This window comes from Bufo gargarizans, chromosome 5 (assembly GCF_014858855.1).
Source record: "Bufo gargarizans isolate SCDJY-AF-19 chromosome 5, ASM1485885v1, whole genome shotgun sequence".
NCBI lineage: Eukaryota > Metazoa > Chordata > Amphibia > Anura > Bufonidae > Bufo > Bufo gargarizans.
The window spans coordinates 13,054,509-13,074,508 of NC_058084.1; the positions used below are offsets into that span (position 1 = coordinate 13,054,509).

The 20,000-nt window shown below is 45.4% G+C and overlaps 1 protein-coding gene across 1 annotated transcript in view; it reads right to left on the reverse strand.

The window, feature by feature from the left end:
• The window catches only part of COL22A1 (collagen type XXII alpha 1 chain), a 305,779-nt gene extending 293,079 nt beyond the window's left edge, over positions 1-12,700 (reverse strand). The window contains exon 1 of the mRNA XM_044294919.1: positions 12,644-12,700. The gene's annotated coding sequence lies outside the window, so the exon portion shown is untranslated. The remainder of the gene's footprint in view (positions 1-12,643) is intronic.
• Between the last annotated feature and the right edge of the window lie 7,300 nt (positions 12,701-20,000).

A 20,000-nucleotide genomic window follows, 5' to 3' on the forward strand; every position in this document is an offset into this window, starting at 1 on the left:
CCTGTATATTACAAGATGCCAGCTAATACTGTAAATACCCCCTGCCTACACAGGTACATATGTCTATGTACACATTGGATAAATGGCAGCTGAACCTGACAGTTTTAGCAGGATCATCAACTGTCTAAAGTCTATAGGTGCAGGAGAAAGAAGAATCAGCAATCTGACTATAAAACTACCATGTGTACTCAAAGGGGTCTTGATAAAATCTAGCCAAGAGGGCGATGGCAAAAAATAATAAAAGTCCTAATCCCATTCCATATGAGCTGGTCCTATGCTCCCCACTAGTCTTTGTTTATTTGGCCGCAGCGAGGAGGCTTCGTCTACTCTGGCCGCAGCTGTCTTGAGCCATGCATCTTGAGGCCAGTCATTTACCACAGTGGTCACATATGTAGGGGCAACCAAAAGCTAGGCAGAAAAGCGGCCACCAAGTCTCTTAGAAATTTGAAGCTTACGGCCAACTTTTTGAAAAAATTTTTATTGACCTTTCCGGTTATGTGGCTGCAAAAAAAAAAAATATGGCACCTAAAGTCTACAGGACTTTGTCCAGCACCTTGTGTTAATCCACTGATGATATTGAATAGTAAGAGAGTAATCCCAAAAATTATTTTACGACATCATAGCTCATTCTCATGGCTATCAATAGACAAGTGGCCAAGGGCATTACAGAACCCACCAAGTGCTGGGCTCCATAACCATACGAGATTTCATTTCTCTGTACAAGTGTAAAGGCACAAAGCTGTGAAACAGCAGAGAAGTGTGAAACACCTCAGGCTGGAAGGGCAGATGAGGGTTTCCAGGGCATGCTCGCACATGCTCCCCATCTATGGAGCATACTTTGCATACATATTCATGTACAGACTGTAGGTATGCTGCCCTTTTGAGTTGAAGTATTTAGATTATTTAGGAATAGTGTTATATCATTTGGACGGCATTAACGATGGAGAACGGCAGCGTGCGTGAACTGGCATATTGTATGAATTATGTATCGTCTGCGTCGAGTTGCATAAATACCGTAAATAGCTTAATGGCACCAACCCTTTCCCAAAAGCCTGTTCAATTTTTTTTCCGGGATTTGATGGTGACATCACACTGCAACGCAATTCAAAACGAGTTTTGTTTTTAGGCCATTCACTGTGTGGTTAAATCACAGTGTAATTACAATGATACCAACAGATTTTTATGCTTTATCACTTAAAAATAATAAAACAAATAAAAAAATTTAAAAAATACAATATTTACAGAGCTTTTTATCGATACCATTTTGGAGTATGTTTGACTTTTTGAACATGTTTTATTTAATTTGTTTAGAAGCCAAAAATTCAAACAAAAATACACTATTCATCCCAAAAAATGACGATTCGCAAATAGGGGAAAAATACTTTCATATTTTAAGTGTTGCCATTTTTGAATGTGATGATGCCAATGATGTTCATCTTTAATTGTTTATGTGTAATTTGGGTAATGGGGTGGTTTGAATTTGTAAAAAAAATTTTTTATTGGTTTGACTTTTAGCCCCCTAGGGGACTTGAACATGCAATCATTAGCTCACCTCTAACATAGACTGCAATGACTAAAGGTCCCTTTACAGGGGACAACAGAGCAGCAGATTGTGGGGAAGGAAGCTTTCCTTCCTAACAATCTGTTGCTTGTCAGCGGAGAAGAAAGCTGCGTTTACAGGCAGCGATCTCCTCCACAGTATGGGGAAGAGTGATCGCTAAAGCCATTGCTCTTCCTCATACTGACTCGTTGTATACCGTGTTTATACAGCACAATCTGCTGCAGTAAACGATCATTTTTGTGCGCGCACAAATGATCAAATTACTTGATGAACAAAAAAAGTTTCACTTGTTCATTGGGTAATTAGCGGTACATTTACACCGCTAGATAATCCATAGCGAGCATTCCATAGAACACTTGTTTGCAATTATCTTTGGGAGTCTCGGCCCGTGTAATCGGCCCTTTACTATTGCAGTGTATAGGAAAATCATTGTGCTCCTATTAAGCCCTGCCTAAGGCAATGCTTAACAGGATCCTTACTATGGCAGGCCTGGTAGCCTTCGAAAGGCTCCCAGCTAACGTACCATTTGGTTATCAGGACTATCCCCCCCCTCATAAATGATCATGGTCGCAATTGACCATGGAAATTTAAGGGTTATATATCCATGACTGGAGTTATCTCTGATCACAGTCACTGCCAAGGGGTGTCTGGGATCAGTGCCACTGATGACATCACCGTGCGCAGCCAGTGCAATCACGTGGTGATGTCATCACGCTCAGCGCAGGTTCTTTGGTGTTCAATCAAGACAGGCCTTTCCGCAATCAAGTGGACAAGGTGAGTATTTTTTTTCTCACCATTTCAGGAAAAAAAAAATTGTTACCACAAAGCGCAAAAAAATTCGGCTTCGTGACGCATCTAATTTTTCCTAAAATTCATATCAAAGTTCACTTTGGATACACTAGTTTTGATGTAAATCCAAGATAACCCTTCCTGACCTGTGCTCATGAAGTCTATCATCCTCATAGGTACATTCTTTGGCGCAAAATCCTCAAGATAAAGCATCCTGCCCTGTTCTCTGCTAGTTCAGTGTTGCCATGGGTACACGGATGTTAATGGCCCCAATTAATAGTCCACCCCGTGTTTGATCGTATTAAAGATCCTTCAGGGTCCATCTTCTAGCCGCTCCTCATGAATTATTGCTCCAGGACACATTTATATGGCAGCAATTAGGAAGACTGGAGTAATGGGGGCTCCGGAGCTGCGCTAATTGATCCGGTGTCACGCCATTGTTCTAGCGGTAATGAAGATTAACAGACGGGAGGCTTCATCCTTCTCCCTCAGCATTTTTAATTATGGAAAATCATCATTCATTATTTCCATTGTAAAAATCCTTACGACAGAAGGAACAGAAGCATCCGTCATCTGAGCAGATAGAAACGTTACAATCCGCCTCATCCGCTCACCTGTAACAAATGTATCAATTTGTCTGCATTTGGTGGACTCCTACAGTAGAGGCGTACAGCGCCGCTGTTCACATGCTGATTAACGACTAATAAAGTTTTGATTGACCTGCAATACCAAGCACAGCCTACAGACATGAGAAAAAAAGGAGAAAGACCCTTTAATGAATCCTCTACATTTCTGCTCATGTCTTCCTCTGAATTTGAAGAGAATTCCGCTCGTCTTGAGTAAATTTATCCTTGAGTAATCTTCTTTCAGACTTTGCATAATCTGCGCTGGAGGAATGCGCGCTCCGACGTTGTGTGGGGTATTGCACTTTTCCTCCCCCCCTCGTAATAGTATAATCCACTCCTAAGACCCCCGCATCAAAGCGGCTTTGTACAACTTCACATTCACAATGGTTTCTACCAATTACTTGGCTGAGTATTAATAGGTTTATAGACTAAAGACTTGATGTAAATGCAGCGGACGATGTGTGGGGTATGACAAAAACATCTAAAAAATACATGACACCTAATTTCTCAGCCAAGTCACCCAAATGGAGTTACCTGCGCCACCTATGGGGACCTGCTCATTAGCGCCCTCTGCTGAGAAACGTACAATGTTTGAGCTGCCAAAAGGAGTGGGGGGGAAGGGAACTGACAACTGCTATAAGAACATTTCTGACTTACAAAAATGGTTGTCAATTTTTAGGCCAATTAAGGCAGTGTCTTGTCAAACTGCACAGTCATGGAGGAGCCACTGATAGAAGCAGCCAGTCTATTGCTTAGTGATTGTTATATCTGATATATATAGATGATTGTGGCGATGATGATGATGATGATAGTCCGTCATTAGCAGTCCTGCCCCCGAGACCCCAACAATTAATTGTAATCTGTTGAGGAATCCATCAGCAAAGGTTCAATTCTCCTGCAGCGCCACCACAGGAGAAGCAAAGTATTACTCATTCAGTGCAAGAAAATTAAGACTAGCATGTCAGAAGTCACAGGTGCACATCAATAAGGCTAAATACAAACAGCAAACAATACATATGGCGGCACACTGTTACACATGCAGATAATAGAACTGGGGATTATTCTGGATTACAGCGGTTCTTTACTTACTATACATGGAAAATAAAAGCTCTCTTCGCACATTTTTGATCAAACCTGTATCGGGCCCATCTACCAACATCAAGGTGGCTTCTGCAGATGGGTTCCTAACACCTAAGCCTACAATGTTCAGGGCGGTGTAGGTACCAGCTATATTTATACTCTGCTCAGAAGCCCTGGGCAGATGACCCATCACCCATCACCACCTACCGTTCCTACACCACCCTGAAGATTGTAGGCTTAGGTTAAGCCCAGGAGAGGCAGTTCTGCTAGTGTTAGGAACCCATCTGTGGAAGCCACCTTGACGTTGGTAGATGGGCCTGACACGTTTAATCGAAAATGTGCGAAGAGAGCTTCCATTTTCCATGTATAGTAAGTATAAAACCGCTGTAATCCAGAATAATCCCTAATCCCTAGTTCAATTGTTTGTACGTATAATGGTGTGCTGCCATATTCTGTTTGCCATTACTCAGTCAGTTCAGTGCATTACTGATTTAATTTATGGATGTACCATGAGAGAGAGAGACGTTCAAAGTGGATGACCTCCTCCTGAGAAATGTACGGTGAACCAGATAGAGTGATGAATGGATAGATAGATGATAAATATGAGTTAGATAGATATAGATAAATAGATAATGACAAATATATCATAGATATATATGAGATAAATAGATAGATAGATAAGATAAGATATAGGAGAATGTATGTGTATACTAAACGGGGAGCATTTGCAACAAAAAAAGAGAAATTTTTTAGGGTCATAAAACTCATATTTTACTTTCACGTAAAAAATAAAAAAAAATTCTAACTACCGGCTCCCCCCGTTTACCCACGGTCAGGTAGGTCACTGTCCCTCTGACATTACTGACGCAGTCAGTATTGGATACGGCCAACGGAGACCCCAACGTGTCACACGCGACTACTCAGGGTAAGCGGAGCACTTTTGATACCAGTCACATTTATTTGGACCCGAATCAAATTTAAATCGAGTTCCAGTAAATCTCCAGTCCTGGGAACATTTTGATGCGAATTGTCCCACAAAGTTTGTGACCTCTCTTCTTCTGCTGCTGCTGCTCCGTCGGACCCTTCACCAGAGGCAGACCCGGGTCAGCGCAGCTTTACCAGCAGTCTACTACAGGAGACGGAGATTCAGTTCTCCCCGCGCTGTTTCCCTGCTCTGCCAGCTTCTCATTGGAGCCCCCTACAGGACACACACTGCACCAACATCACCTATGTACTTACGCCCTTGAGGGAAGGCGTCAGTTTGGCACGCCGACGACCACGTAGGTGGCGAGCGTTGTCTCCTCATTATCAGGACATGTACATCTATATTTACAGACGGGCATGGAGCCTCTTCACGGTATGTACAAGAAAACAGCATTATCCCCGTATCAAAGGAATACCTCGCCTGCGTGCTATACACGCACCGACCTCCACTAGAAAACCGCATTTCAGAGCGTGGATTGTAGGTAAACATCCAGCAGACCAGAACATCCGAGGTTTCCAATGGAATGTACAGAGATTGAGATATGAACGCTATACTGACAGATGTAGCAGAGCTGAATGTGTAAGTGAACTCTGCTGCATCGTTTTCTCATCATGATAACTCACCACACGGAGGCGGATTCATACAACCGATAATGAGCATTTGGCTGGTAAAATAAATTCTTCAGGCCTCAGAGCTGAAATCTCCTGACATTCCCTGCTAGTTCGATGTCTGCAGTGATATTGAGAGGTGCAGTCTATATACCATTTAGAGGGTGTGTCTGACAACAAGCTTACTGACTGTTTCCAGTGCCATCTAGCAGAATTAAAAATGGAGATCTGGACTATAATACAGTCAGTTTTTTTTTTCCAGACTTATCTAAACTAAAATGCTTGGGAGATATACGATAAGTATATGCAGAAATAGTCGAGCCCCCCCTTCCAATCACAGTATTCATGATGGCGTCCACTGAGAGCTCCACCAAAAGTACTGAAGCCCATTTCATAATATATTTGCATAGGGAAGCTCTGTTTCCTGACTTGTTAAATTAGAGAATGCTGTCTACCTGCAGCCACCACTAGGGGGAGCTCACTGAAAATGGATTTGTACACCTAGTACTAAAGGCAGTGAGCTCCCTCTAGTGGTGGCTGAAGGAGGCCACTCGGGAGGCTTGTAGCAGCACTTTTCAGCTTCTCCCATGGTAGGTATAAGCATTATTAAGTCTTTTTCTGTCCCCTGGTCATTCAGAGGCTAACTACGGGTAGAGGGAAAGCAAAGGATGCTGGGAATTGTCCTTCGTAGTCATAACGGTGAGGGAGGAAGTGGCTGGCTTCTTCTCCTCCTTGGGTCTCATGGTAGGACATTCTGTACATTTGGTAACAAAGAAAGATAGCCGTCATATAATTGTCCACCATCAAACGTAGACCCTGAGCAGGTTCCTACCAGTCTCTGGAAGTTCCCTTAAAGACTGTGTTGAGGAGAAGGCGCCTGCCAGGTGGCCAAATGGACTTTTCTTTTAGCGACTAATTTAGATATTTTGCCCTTTTTAGAATAAAATTGCAGACTGACAGTGAAGACTGACACTTTCACAGAGAGCAAGGAAAAGAGAGCTGTAAGAAGAGGTATGACTCTATACAGCATTGCAGAATGATAGTTCAGAGCACAAACAGTAATGGCGGCCATTCATGACTATCAACCAGCACCTGTTCCTTCATCTGTACAGACGGACATGCTGTGTGTATATATACATATATATATATATATATATATATATATATTTAGCTGATCCATGTGATGCTCATGCGTCATTCATTTCCTCCCACATTCAGGAGCGGATTAAAATAGGGGTGCTTGGGTCTGTAGCTCCAGCCCAATATTTCTGTGGGGCCCATCACTGCCCATTACAAGGAAGGAAAGGACAATGCTCATAGGGGAAAGGACCTGTGATGACATCATCACCATGCGACCAGTAAGATATGTATGTTACTGGGGTGTTATACTGTATACTGTGGGGTGTCATACTGTATTCTGTAGGGTGTTATATAGTGTATACTGTGGGGTGTTATATTATATAGTGTATACTGTGGGGTGTTATATTATATAGTGTATACTGTGGGGTGTTATATAGTGTATACTGTGGGGTGTTATACTGTATACTGTGTGGCTTATTATACACTGTCTACTGTGGGGTGTTATACTGTATACTGTGGGGTGTTATACTGTATACTGTGGGGTGTTATATTATATATGTTGTATTATATACTGTATGCTGTGGGGTGGTGTATTATATACTGTGGGGTGTTATATAGTGTATACTGTGGGGTGGTATACTGTATACTGTGTGGCTTATTATACACTGTCTACTGTGGGGTGTTATACTGTATACTGTGGGGTGTTATACTGTATACTGTGGGGTGTTATATATGTTGTATTATATATTGTATGCTGTGGGGTGGTGTATTATATACTGTGGGGTGTTATATACTGCACCCTGTGGAGTGTTGTACACTATACACTATGAGGGGCTGGGGGTGTTATATTATATATGTAGAATCGTTTTTTTATATTTACCAGGAAAAAAATATGGGGCAGAAGTGACAGGTGGGATGGTCGGGGTAAATAGAGGGCTCAAGATGGGTAAACAGCCCGGGGCCTATAATACTCTTATGCCGCCCCTGCCCACATTGCCTGAACTTTAGCTCTAATCCATTAGGACACATCTATGATCAATTACTCCAGCTTAGCTGCATTGTCTATGGGAGTCTAAGGTGGTCTAAAATTGTTCTGTTTCATCAGAAGTGCTACTTTTATCATGCTTTACACTGCAGCACTGCTTTTTCCAAGCTGTCTGTAAAGCACATATCATACACGACAGTGATGACTTATTTAGCACATTACAAGCAGCAGATGACACACAATGCCAGGAGTCATACACAAATAACATCAGTAACGTCCGTGGGCCCCTCGAGCTGTGCACATAAAACTGCAGCAGGTGTTGACGGGGGCCAACATGAAAAGCTTAATTCCTGGTGCTGGGATGTGTCAGTGCCCTGCTGCAAGTGACTACAGGATAGGTCCTCTCACGCGATGCCCAGAAAGGCAATGCTTGGCCTCTAGTCATTGCATAGTTCCTTTAAATTCCTGCTCTTTCTGGGCTTAGGAGTTCAGTGACTGGCAGCCATCCCTGTAGGACATCAAGTGCAGAAAGAGCAGGACTTACACTGAATGTTTTCCCATAAAACTATATATCCATTTGCTCAGCTCCTCCTGCTGGATCATTATGATGCGCTGTAGCAGAAGAAGCATTAAAGGGGTTCTCCGGGAGTGAAGACATTTTATCTAATGTCCACAGCCTGCCCTCCGTAATAGAAGATTTGTACTTACCTTCTCCAGTCCTTTGTGCTGGTTCCCGCATATCCACTTCCAGTCCCTGTAGTGTTTACCTCCAATGCTGCATGGTCATGGTCACAGGCTCTGCTGCAGCCAATAACTGGCTTCAGCGGTGATGTGCCACTTGTGGCCACGTCACCAGTTATTGGCTGCAGCAGAGCATGTGACCATGTCCATGCACCACTGGATGTAAACAGTCCGGGGACCAGAACATGGACTGGAACGAGTCCTGCATGCATGACGTTTTGTCTGGCGAAAGCTGGAACTTCTTCTGGAAAGTGGCCGGATCCCTGTTGGATCCCATTATAGTCAATGGGGATCCGGAGGGAAAGGAAGTGACCAGCTCTGCCGCATGCGGTGAACCTGACGGATTTCTGAACACAGATGGGAACCTTGCGTTATGGTTTCTTCACACACAGTTTTGAACCTGGTGATTTTTTGGCCCAAAAAATAAAATAAAATAAAAAAAAATCCTGAATTGATCTTCACTGTTGCGCACTGCGAAATTCAGCCGTTAGTAGCGTAAAAGTACTGATTATTAGCCTGCTGAAATCAGTGGCTCTGTCACTATCACTATGCTGCCGTGAGGGGACAAGATCCCGTTAGGAGTAGTAGGGGTAATTGTAGAAGTAGTATCATGGCCTCATTCACGGAGGTAATAAAACGGCTGGCCCATGGCCATTAGGGTTGAGCGAAGCCTGGTTCGTTAAGAACTTCGGCATTCCATTGTACAACTTGAAAATCATTGTAAAACAGCAATCGGAAGTCGGATGGTTTTCAAGTTGTACAATCAAAGTCCGAGGGTTCGAACAAAGTGACTTTGGATCTTTGATCCGAAGTGCGGCTTCGCTCAACCCTAACAGCCATTATTAGAACCAATTACAATCTATGGGGTTATTCACGGATACACTGTCAATTTTTCATGGTCATTTTGCATCAGTGTGAGCCTCCATTTTCTGGCCATGACTATTTTTAGTGGCCATTTTGTAATGGTCATTAAAAGTTGGCAATAAAAACAGATGAATTTCATTTCATAAGCTTTTTTTTTTTTTTTTTTTTTTTTAATCCCACCCTTACACTGCACTTAGTATACGTAATGCCCCCCATAGTGCCCCCTGGGTATCAAATGGCCCCATAGTGCCCCCAGTATATATAATGCCCCCTTTAGTGCCACCCAGTATATATAGTATAATGGCTCTCTTAGAGCCCCACCCCAAGTATATATAATGCCTCATTTAGTGCCACCCAGTATATATAGTATAATGGCTCTCTTAGAGCCCCACCCCAAGTATATATAATGCCCCTCTTAGTGCCCCCAGTATATATAATGCCCCTCTTAGAGCCCCACCCCAAGTATATATAATGCCCCTCTTAGTGCCCCCAGTATATATAATGCCCCTCTTAGTGCCCCAGTATATATAATTCCCCTCTTAGTGCCCCTAGTATATATAATGCCCCTCTTAGTGACCCCAGTATATATAATGCCCCTCTTAGTGACCCCAGTAAATATAATGCCCCCTTAGTGTCACCCATTATATATATTATAATAGCTCCCTTAGTGCCCCCGGTATATAGAATGTCCCCTTTAGTACCCCTAGTATATATAAGGCCCCTCTTAGTGCCCCTTAGTATATATAATGCCCCTCTGAGTGCCCCTTAGTATATATAATGCCCCTCATAGTGCCCCCCAGTATATAGAATGTCCCTTTTAGTGCCCCCCAGTATATAGAATGTCCCCTTCAGTGCCTCCCAGTATATATAAGATCCCTCTTAGTGTGCCCTAGTATATATATATAATGTCCCTCATAGTGCCCCCCAGTATATATAAGGCCCCTCTTAGTGCGCCCTAGTATATATATAAGGCCCCTCTTAGTGCCTCCCAGTATTTGTAAGGCTGGGTTCACATCATGTTTTTCCCATCTGTTACAAAAAACGTATACGTTAAACGGACGCCTCAGACTGATGCCCTACAGTGGCATCCGTTCACCATAGAGTTTCAATTATTAAAAAACGTATATATATCATGTGCTGAGGTTTTGTATCCTTTTTTTATGTATCCGTATATATCAAACGGAGGCATAAAACGTGTTGTGAACCCACCCTTAGGCCTATCTTAGTGCCCCCCAGTAGATATAAGGCCTATCTTTGTGCCCCCCAGTAGATATAAGGCCTATCTTTGTGCCCCCCAGTAGATATAAGGCCTATCTTTGTGCCCCCCAGTAGATATAAGGCCTTTCTTAGTGCCCCCCAGTAGATATAAGGCCTTTCTTAGTGCCCCCCCAGTAGATATAAGGCCTATCTTAGTGCCCCCAGTAGATATAAGGCCTATCTTAGTGCCCCCCAGTAGATATAAGGCCTATCTTAGTGCCCCCCAGTAGATATAAGGCCTATCTTAGTGCCCCCCAGTAGATATAAGGCCTTTCTTAGTGCCCCCCAGTAGATATAAGGCCTATCTTAGTGCCCCCAGTAGATATAAGGCCTATCTTAGTGCCCCCCAGTAGATATAAGGCCTATCTTAGTGCCCCCCAGTAGATATAAGGCCTATCTTAGTGCCCCCAGTAGATATAAGGCCTATCTTAGTGCCCCCCAGTAGATATAAGGCCTATCTTAGTGCCCCCCAGTAGATATAAGGCCTATCTTAGTGCCCCCCAGTAGATATAAGGCCTTTCTTAGTGCCCCCCAGTAGATATAAGGCCTATCTTAGTGCCCCCCAGTAGATATAAGGCCTTTCTTAGTGCCCCCCAGTAGATATAAGGCCTATCTTTGTGCCCCCCAGTAGATATAAGGCCTTTCTTAGTGCCCCCCAGTAGATATAAGGCCTATCTTTGTGCCCCCCAGTAGATATAAGGCCTATCTTTGTGCCCCCCAGTAGATATAAGGCCTATCTTAGTGCCCCCCAGTATATATAAGGCCCTTCATAGTGTACCCCAGTATTTTACATTTTTATGCCCCTCTTAACACCACCCAGTATACTACAGACCAAAAAAACTCATTTCACCCACCCGTGGGGCCACTTGCTCCTCGCTGGATGCTGCAGGACCTGTGCTCCCAGCGTGATCATGTGATGTCATCAGGTCCTGCTGCATCTAGTGAAGAGCACATGTCCCTGCTCGTGCACGTGGATGATGCGAGTTATACCCTGAAAGGCCCTTGTAACAATTTTTAGCAACTGTAAAAAAAAAATTCTGTGGGGTCCGTCTGGCCATGAAAACGACCAAAAATATAACATGTCCTATTTTTTGGACGCCCATTACAAAGCTCCGATCATCCAGTCCTTTCTTTCCATTACACAATAATCCTAAAGGGGTTGTCTCACCTCAGACATTGGGGGCATATTGCTAGGATAAGCCCCCAATATGTGACCCACACCTATCTGTAGAACGGAGCCGGCAAATTGAAGGAGGCGCACTGCGCAGGCACAGCCACCCTTGATTTATTTCTATGGGTGCATCGAAAATAGCTGAGCGCTGGCTTGGGTATTTCAGCTCCATAGAAGTGAATGGAGCGGAGGCTGCGCTTTGGCGGGGTGCGCCTCCCATTCATTTCAATCGAACTGCCGAAAATAGCCAAGCCTCCAGCTCGGCTATTTTCTGCGCTCCCATCGGAATGAATGGAGGGCGGCCGCGCATGCGCTGTGTGCCCTGCTTCACGCTGTGGGCTACCGTTCTATAGACAGGTGCGGGTCCCAGAGGTGGGACTCGTGTCTATCAGACATTGGGGGCATTTCCTAGCGTGGTGAGACAGCCTCATTAATTTCTCCTAACAAAATTTAGCAGAGTTGACCGAGTGCAAGATCACAAAACTGCCCGAGTGTCGTCCTCTGCCTTTTGTAGTATTAGAGCTTTTCTACAGTTACCGCTGACATGTAGCAGAGCTGAATAGGGTTTTTGAGCACCTTAGTAACATCAAAAAATGCATTCGGTTGATCTGTAAACTTGTTGTTGAGCCAGAAGACACAGTCAGCTCTGCTACATCTGCCATGTATTATAGTTATTTGCCCCCTCCCCTCATGCCAAAGCCACATGCAGTACAAAGACAGGTGGAAGTTACAAGAAACTTCTAGCAGACTGGTCCCATATGAAACTGAACGGGACAATAGATTGTGAGCTCTTCTGGCGAGGGGAACTGATGGGAGTATGTTTATGTACCGCGCTATGGCACATGTCGGCACCACATATGAGATACAACACATTGTAGATAAATAACTTTACATACCTAGTAGAAATTACCAGTCATCCAGGAGTCAGGCGGGCACCGGGCAGAGATAGACCGTCGTGCAGAGATAGACCAGGCAGAGATAGACCGGGCAGAGATAGACCGGGCAGAGATAAACCAGGCAGAGATGCACCGGGCAGAGATACACCGGGCAGAGATACACAGGGCAGAGATGCACTGGGCAGAGATGCACTGGGCAGAGATGCACCAGGCAGAGATACACCGGGCAGAGATGCACCAGGCAGAGATGCACTGGGCAGAGATGCACCAGGCAGAGATACACCGGGCAGAGATGCACCAGGCAGAGATGCCACCTCTCTCTCAGCTTCCCAGATAAGTTCAGTCTCAGCAACAAAGTGCAAAAAGTTGATCAAACTACATCCCAAAATCCCAGGAGAGGCGAGAAGACGAGGTGGGCAGAGAAGCCACCAAACATAAATGGAATTCCAGAGTTGGTTGGTGGCTGCTGCCAGGACAATGATCCTGAAGCTGGTGCAGGGGCACTGGACGGTGGCTTCAGTGCAGGGAGGGGATGAGAGCGGAGAAGTGTGGGGCAGACGAGGGAGGCTGAGCTGCTGCACAGAGGAGGGGCGGCCGGGAGGCAGGAGATAGAGTTTCAGAAGCCACCATGGGAGACACAGGGACAACTCTCTACAATTATAGAGCAGCTCCACTTTTCTGGGTATTTCTGTCCCCTTAATGCAGCATCCGAAATAACCTTACAGTGTGACAGGGACGGCAGCAGGCGCCGGGGAATTTTGGGTACAGTAGTTACAGGAAGAAACAGGACGTGATCCGACGGAACGGATTTTAAAAAGCAGAAAACCTGAAAAGTCATTTTTGTTACTGGTAAAATACATGAAAAATGCTGGGATAGAAATATGATAGATAAATAGACGGACAGATGGACGTACAGACAGATAGACAGATGGACGTACAGACAGATGGACGTACAGACAGATAAACAGATGGACGTACAGACAGATAGACAGATGGACGTACAGACAGATAGACAGATGGACGTACAGACAGATAGACAGATGGACGTACAGACAGATAGACAGATGGACGTACAGACAGATAGACAGATGGACGTACAGACAGATGGACAGATGGACGTACAGACAGATAGACAGATGGACGTACAGACAGAGAATGAGATGGACAGAAGGATATATAGAGATAAGCAAATTTCTTAAAAGTTCGATTCGGCGAATTTCACTAAAAAATTCACTAGTTGACGAATTACTTCATCACGAAACGCATTTCTTTTTGTAAGTAGCGGGTGCAATGGCAGGGAGCAGCGATGGCGCCGCCCCCATCATTGTACCCCTGAGATGCTGCGTTCATAAATGATCACCGCATCTGAGTGTAAAATTAACAATAAAAAAAAATAATTAATCAAACTTACCGCCTCCATTTGCTCGCGACGGGCCGGCCGCCGCCATCTTGCTTGAAGATCTCAGCCGAAATCCTGTGCGGCGCGAGATTACGTCAACACGCCGGCTAGGCTGGCGGCCCGTTGCGAGCAAATGGAGGAGGGTAGTATGAATTTTTTTTTTTTTTTATATACTATTTCAGGTTAAATCGATTCGCTGACACAAAGAACGAGGAAAGATAAGATAGATAGATAATAGAGATAGATAGATAGATAGATAGATAGATGATAGATAGATAGATAATAGAGATAGATAGATAGATGATAGATAGATAGATAGATGATAGATAGATAGATAGATAGATGATAGATAGATGATAGATAGATAGATAGATGATAGATGATAGATAGATGATAGATAGATAGATAGATGATAGATAGATAGATAGATAGATAGATAGATGATAGATAGATAGATAGATAATAGAGACAGATAGATAGATAGATAGATAATAGAGATAGATAGATAGATAGATAGATAGATAGATAATAGAGATAGATAATAGATATAGATAGATAGATAGATAGATAGATAATAGAGACAGATAGATAGATAGATAGATAGATAGATAGATAGATAGATAGATAGATAATAGAGACAGATAGACAGATAGATAGATAGATAGATAGAGATAGATAGGTAGAAACAGTATCTTACAAAAGTGAATACACGGTCCAACCCTCACATTTTTGTAAATCTTTTATTCTATCTTTTCATGGGACAGCGCTGAAGATCTGACACTTTGATACAATGTAAAGTAGTCAGTTTACAGCTTGTGCAATGGGCGCCTCCCCCTAGGGCCCTCTCTATAACGTGTGTCCCAGGTGTAGAAAATGCTGAGTTGTATGTTGCGGCCTAAAATGTCTCTTTATGTGTGTCACGGTGCTCCTACCTGGATACGACTGGACCCCAGGCTTTGGCTCGGAAGCAATACATAGGGGGAATAATTGAGGGATTTGAAGAAATAACTTGAGTCCAGACCTTGAGATGAAGTTCAATGGCAGCTTTACTTGAATGAACGTTTCTTCAAACAGTTTCAGGCTTTGTCTTGGTTTCAGCAGGCTTTAGCATTAAACTGGCAGGCAAACCCAACTTTGCTCAATCCTTCTCTCACTCTGCTTTACTGACAAGCTGACTTGGTAACTTGGCTTCTTCTTCTTTATGCTGCACTTTTTCGTCGGACTTATCTTCAGCCAAAGAATAGGTTAGAATCCTGGCAGCTCCAACATGGAGTCTCAACCAGAACTGCCCCATCTCCTTCTGTTAGCAAGCAGGAATGGTCCACTTCTGACCAAAGCGGGGGGGGGGGGGGGGGGGAGACAGGAATGATGAGTTCCATTCTATCTAACTATAGCTCTGCCGTGTTTGCTGCCACCTGCTGGTGAACCAGGCACATTACATGAACAGTTACATAACATTATAAATGCACAGTGTTGAGAGACCTGGAAATAAATATATAGGTGACATACAGGTTAGACCATAAAAGATAGTAGCAAGGTGCAGAAGTGGTAACACCACTCTGGGGTGTTACACTTGTATAACGGTGTCAATTTGGTGTGCCCTCCAAAGAACTCAATAAATCTCTTGGACATGGAGTTCAGTAGATCTTCACAGGTTACCACTGGAATCCTCTTCCACTCCTCCACCATGACATCACGGAGCTGGTGGATGTTAGAGACCTTCTGTTTGAGGAGGCCCCACAGCTGCTTAATAGGGTTTAGGTCTGGAGACATGCTTGGCCAGTCCAGCACCTTTACCCTCAGTTTCTTTAGTAAGGCAGTGGTCATCTTGGAGTTGTGCTTGGGGTCGGTATCATGTTGGAATACTTCCCTGCGGTCCAGTTTTAGGGGATCACGTTCTGCTTCAGTATGCCACAGTACATGGTGGCATTCATGGTTCCCTCAATGTTCTGTAGCTCCCCATAGCCAACAGCACTCATGAAGCCCCAAACCATGACACTCCCACCACCATGCTTGACTGTAGGCAGGACACACTTGTCTTTGTGCTCCTCACCTGGTTGCCGCCACACACGCTTGACACCATCTGAAATAAATACGTTTATCTCGGTCTCATCAGACCACAGGACATGGTTTCAGTAATCCATGTCCTTAGTTTGTTTGTCTTCAGCAAACTGTTTGTGGGCTTTCTTGTGCATCTTCTCTAGAAGAGGCTTCCTTCTGTGGGCTTTCTTGTGCATCTTCTCTAGAAGAGGCTTCCTTCTGGAATAACAGCCATGCAGACCAATGTTATGCAGTGTACGGTGTATGGTCTGAGAACTGACAGGCTAACCCCCACCCCTGTAACCTCTGCAGCAATGCTGGCAGCACTCATACAACCTCTGGATATGACGCTGAGCACGTGCACTCAACTTCTTTGGTCGACCATGGCGAGGCCTGTTCTGAGTGGAACCTGTCTTGTTAAACTCCTGTATGGTCTTGGACACCGTGCTGCAGCTCAGTTTCAGGGTGTTGGCAATCTTCTCATAGCCTTGGCCATCTTTATGTAGAGCAAGAACTCATTTTTTTCAGAGTTCTTTGCCATAAGGAGCCATGTTGAACTTCCAGTGACCAGTAAGAGAGAATGTAAGAGCGATACCACCAAATGTAACACACCTGAGACCTTGTAGCACTAACGAGTCACATGACACCGGGGAGGCAAGAAGGCTAATTGGGCACAATTTGGCCATTTTCACTTAGGGGTGTCCTCACTATTGTTGCCAGTGGTTTAGACAATGTCTGTGTGTTGAGGTATTTTGAGGGCACACCCAATGTACACTGTTATACAAGCCGTACACTGACTACTTTACATTGTATCAAAGGGTCAGATCTTCAGTGCTCTTTCATGAAAAGATAGAATAAAATATTTACCAAAATGAGAGGGGTGTACTCACTTCTGTGTGGTACTGTAGATAGTGTACAGGACACCGGGGGTGGGTCCTGGACGGGTGCTATACGGCACCACTGTTTGGACTATGGTCCATTTAAATAGAGGTAGAAGGTTCAGGGGGTCACCCAAAAGTGGGTGAAAAGTTCCAGGCAGGCGCTAATTCAGAGAGGACTGGCTCGCAGTCTTCTCTATCTTAGTAAAGGAGTTTGGGGCCTGGAATTTTGGAGGCTCCAAAGTGTTATTTGGGTGGGATGAAGCCTCCACTCCTAAACCCTGGAAGCCAGCGCACAAGGGGTTAAGATCTCACAGACAACCACCCATTAAAGCAGGAAGTGATGCTGGAGGGTGTGGGTTGGGAGAGTGCACCTGTGAGGATAAGATGGAAGTCTGCTAGCTGCTCAGAGAGGACTTTTGAGTAGTTTGGAAGGGAAGCTGTGTCTGCAGGGAAGGTCTGAAGGACCTCTACTAAAAACGTATGTGCCTTTCTTTTGGTTGTTTTTCTGAAGAAAGACTGTTTTCCTAATTTGTGCTGGAAACAAGCAGGACTTTTGTTGTGACGGTTTGGATGCTGAAGAAAAGCTTTATTTTGTTTTGTTTGGTCACCAATAAAGACCCTTTGCTTTACTGACACGGTTTTTTGCACTTGTCTCGCGGAGCTTAAAGACCCCAAAGCTTACAACTGGTGGAGGATGCGGGCAAAGTGCATTTGCAGGCGCAAAAAAAACCGTTTAAAACTGACATTTAAAGAGACAGTATACTTATGGCATGTCGTGGGTAAAGTCAGCCCAGGCGTTACAAACAGCAGACAAAGGCATGGAGGAGGTCGTTAAGGCTTTGGCACAAGCCACTGTGACCCAGCAGCAAGCCACTGTGGCCCAGCAGCAAGCGTCAGCAGAGTCAAACCGTCGCCATGAGGAAGCAATGGCTCAGCAGCAGCAGGCCCTGGCACAGGCTATAGCTGCGCAGCAGGAAAATACACGGCTGCTATCCGCCCAGCTTACGGCCCAGCAGGAGTCCACTCAAGCACAGGTGGCTGCCTTGCAGGAGGCCGTACAGCAGCTGGCTCAGGGACAAGCGCAAGCGGTCGTTGCCGTTAGCAACCCAGTGTCTGTTAGAGCCAGCCATTTTTTGCAGAAACTAACACCCAGCGATGACGTGGAAGCCTTTCTTACCACCTTTGAAAGGATAGCAGAGAGAGAAGCGTGGCCCCGGGACCAATGGGCCGGCATTATATCGCCTTTTCTCACTGGTGACCCGCAAAAGGCCTATTTTGACCTCCCAGCTGAGCACATCAAAGACTATGAACGTTTAAAAGCTGAAATCCTGGCCCGCCTGGGAGTGACCACAGCTGTCCGGGCTCAGAGGGTGCATCGCTGGCGGTACAAATCAGACCAACCACCCAGGTCCCAGATGCATGAACTAATTCAGTTAGTTAAAAAATGGCTGCAGCCAGAAAAGTTGTCAGGTCCACAAATGGTGGAACGAGTGGTGATGGACCGGTACCTACGGTCCCTACAAGATGACCTACAGCGCTGGGTAAGCCATGGAAACCCTACTAATGCTGACCAGCTGATCGAGCTGGTTGAACGGTATACCGTGGTGGAGGACCTGCTTGGGCCTGCCAAGCGTCGAGAACCCACGCCAAGGACACCCAGACCAGCCACCAACCTGAGGAGAGAAGCCTTGCCAGATGTTGGCGTCCGCAGGTTTACACCATCTGCCCTAGAACCACGGAGGTCGGTTCCTGTACCAAAGATGGGAGACATACAATGTTGGCGATGTCGGTCCTGGGGGCATACCCGGGCACAATGCCCACTGCAGGAGGAGCCTATGGAGTGCGGAACCGGTCGGAGAAGCTCCTTCTATGTGCGAAGTGTGTGTACCACTCATCTTGACCTGGCTGCAGGACGGTTTGAGTGTGAAGTGTGGGTGAACCACCTTCCTGCCAGGGCCCTCCTGGACTCCGGTAGCATGGTAACATTAGTACATGCCAGGGTACTTGGGAGGCTTAGACCAGTGACTAAAACTCTTCGGGTGGTATGCATTCATGGGGATACCAAGGAGTACCCCTTGGTTCCGGTGACTGTCTCTTATGGCCGTGCCTCAGTTACACAGGAGGTCGGGGTGGTAAACAGTTTAATTCATGACATCATAGTGGGGCGGGACTGTCCACTATTTCTGGAACTATGGAACGAGGTGCAAATGGCACCACCGGGGGAACTGGGGGCACTGGGCCTGGAAGGGACAGGGTCCGGAGCTGAAATACACCCCTCTGATATAGAAATACCTACCATTGATAATGAAGTCGCAGGGAATGCTGATGTGGAGGATAATGCCCCTGACCCAGGTCTTAAACCCGGGTTGATCTCTGAGAGGGGGGAGGTCTTCCCATTACAAGTCATGCTGGGGGAGGATGACGAGGAGCTCTCCCCAGTTGAGGAGGATGAAGGGGAAACATCCTCAAGGCCAGTACATCCAGATCTAGACGTGTCCAGAGGTGCATTTGGTACCGCCCAATTACGGGACCCTGCCTTGGTCAATGCTCGAGAGCAGGTTTCGGTTGTTGATGGGGTCCCGCAAATGCCAGATGCAGATCAGAGGTTCCCTCACTTTGCGTTGAAGGGGGACTTACTGTATCGAGTGGCTGAGAGCCGAGGGGAAACTATAGAGCAGTTGCTGGTTCCCCAACCGTATAGGCGGATGCTCCTCGATCTAGCCCACAACGATGCACTGGGAGGACACCTGGGGGCGGAGAAAACAGAGGCCAGGATAAACGACCGGTTTTACTGGCCAGGGTTGAAGGCCGAGGTTAAAAGATACTGTGCGTCTTGTCCCATTTGCCAGTTAACCGCCCCAGCGCCACACTATAGAAACCCTCTGGTGCCCTTGCCGATTATCGAAGTCCCGTTTGAACGGATCGCTATGGATCTGGTGGGACCCCTGGTAAAGTCGGCACGGGGCCACCAATATATATTGGTCATCCTAGACTACGCAACTAGGTATCCAGAAGCTGTCCCTTTGAGGAAAGCCTC